The sequence below is a fragment of the Centruroides sculpturatus genome, unplaced genomic scaffold (assembly GCF_000671375.1).
Source record: "Centruroides sculpturatus isolate CEXI.00-Female unplaced genomic scaffold, Cexi_2.0 scaffold2411, whole genome shotgun sequence".
Taxonomy (NCBI): domain Eukaryota; kingdom Metazoa; phylum Arthropoda; class Arachnida; order Scorpiones; family Buthidae; genus Centruroides; species Centruroides sculpturatus.
Window position 1 is genome coordinate 20,360 of NW_019386515.1, and position 2,810 is coordinate 23,169.

The window sequence follows — 2,810 nt, forward strand, 5'->3', positions numbered from 1 at the left end:
CTTATCCTGATAGCTAAGGCATTCCGAACGGTTAGTAACAGGTGTCTCCAGGTGATAGCACGGAAGCCGCCCATAGACCTCGCTATCCTTCAGAGACAAAAGTACCAATTAATCAAATGGGGTGAGAACATCCAGACTACAACAAGCACAATACATCATGATGAAATTGAATGGTCTATCCCATTTCGTGAATCTCTTCTTCCCAATGATAATACAACCAACATACACAACACTAGTGAATCATCTAACATCGATATTTTTACGGACGGGTCTCGTATTAACAACTCAGTAGGATGCAGCTTTATAATATATAACAACAATACAGAAATCTGTCAACAAACGTTCCGGCTGGATGATAGGTGTACAGTTTTTCAAGCCGAACTATTTGCTATAGGGAAAGCAATCGACTGTGTCAACCAGACGTATGAGAATATAGCTGTCGACATATATACCGACTCTCTATCTGCATATAATCTAATCAGAAGCAACAAATTACATCCACTGGCCGTAAATGTTAAAAACTTGATTAAAAATTCGAAATGCAATATATACATTTCCTGGGTCAGAGCCCATCAGGGCCTGAAAGGCAACGAGAGAGCGAATACTCTGGCTAAGTACTCAACCACGAAAGATAGCAACAATACTACATATAACAAAATTAGTCAACAAACACTGCGGCAACTTTTACGGAAAGACACTTTACTACAGTGGCAAACCACATAAGATCACGATATGCAGCACATAACCCACAGGTTTATTCCGGACTTGGACAAATTTATTAGTATAGACTGGTATACTCCTGATTATTGCACTACCCAAATATTCATCAAGCATGTCATGTTTGCCAATTACCTTGTAAGGTTCGCAAATAGGACTTCTGGTTTTTGCCTGACGTGCAATGTTGAAGACGGACCTGAGCACTATATATATGATTGTACCGCTTTTGAACGTGAAAGAAACGAATTAAGGATACTTATTGAAGAACAGGGTATAGAATGGCCATGCAGTCCATCGGACATCTGGCTAAACAGAGAGATCTACAATAACTTCAAACAATTTGCTAAGCAAATATACTATATTAACAAAACCATAATCTACAGCTAACGCTCTGTGTTGGGGCATTATTTTGCCTCCTGAACTTCACAAGGTAACTACTACACACGAGAGAACTGTCACGTGTTTCCTAAATATATATGTTGCTTTTTTTATCAACCATGTATACTTTGTAAATAACTTAAAGATTTTTTTTTTATTATATGTAATTTACCTAATCAAAATGTATTCTAATCTATACTGTCCTCTTGTTCCCTGATAATGCTTCAGCGGGGCCAGGGCATGTACAATTAATGTACCAATAAAAATATATTGAGTGAGTGAGTGAGTATTAAACACAAGGTCGTGTTGTTAATCAATCACGTGGCTTCTTTTCCAACTTTATTTAATTGATATGACATTTATACACGTTTCAGAGTTATTATACAATGGCAAAAAGCTTAATTTTGAGTGTAAGGATGGCTTTCTAAAAATTGTAAATTATAATAACAAGTAATATCGTTATTAAATCCGACTCTACTAGAGATACACACTGCCCCTTTATCTCCCCATCTCTCGACCTCTAATCACCGAAATTTAATAGCATCAGTCACCCTAAAACACAAACGTTCCTAAAAAATCAAAAATTTTTCAACAAAAAGCACAGGAAGTATTAAGCTTAAAACAAAATAGTCCCCTTACACCCAAACCTACACCCTAACATCCTAATTTCTCAACGTTTAAATGTGTCCTCAGCCCAAAAATGTGAAAATCATGCGAGTGGAAGAATTTATTGAACGATCGCCAAGCTTTCATTTGCTGTATATAACAGCCGAGAAAGTAAAAAATATATAAATGTATTTTGGCAATGTCGTATAAGATATATTTGTCCCAAGATTATCAATAGAGGCATCTCTGCTTTAGTATGAAAATTGAAATTAATATATAAAATCGCACACAGGATAGTATAAAATACAGGACAGTGCTAGATTAAAGATTAATTTATAGAAAATCTAATTTTAAATTACAAGATAAATTAAAAATATAATCATAAGAAAGAGATAATCGTTCTTATTATGTTTTACCAAATTACATCATTCCTTGTCAAGAGTATAGAACAAAATTGACATCTGGAAGACCTCCTGCACTAAATTGCCGTCAAAAATAGTAATCTGCTGGAAAATTAGCAATTATGTAATCAGAATGAAACAAATTTTATTTCATCCAGAGAAATCAACAGTATACAGAATTATGTACTCAGCTGCAAACTATGAAAATGAAACAAATTTTCAAAATCTACATATATAAAATTGCTTGTCCTGACTGACTGACTCATTCACTGATTCATCATCGCCCAGAGCAAACCGCTGAACCTAAAGAAGTGAAATTTAGTACACAGTTAAAGAATGCCATGGGAATTCACGCTAAGAAGAGATTTTTCGAAATTCTCCCGTGGAGGGGAGAGGGAGAGTGTTAAATCTTAACCGGATAAACGGCTTCTACTGTACTATTTTAGATGCGATTTTTTCTTTTTATATGCGTTTTAGTAGGGTATGCCACGGAAATTCACACTAAGAAGAAATATTTCGAAATTCTCCCGTGGAAGGAGAGGGAGAGCATTAAGGCTTAACCAGAAAATCGGTTTCTACTGTACTATTTTAGATGTGATTTTTTGTTTTTATCTACTTTTTAGTAGGGTATGCAGTTTTTTCATTCATTTATTCATTTAATACAGAGATTGAGAAGCTGTTTGTTAATGAATTGGACTTAGCCTCATA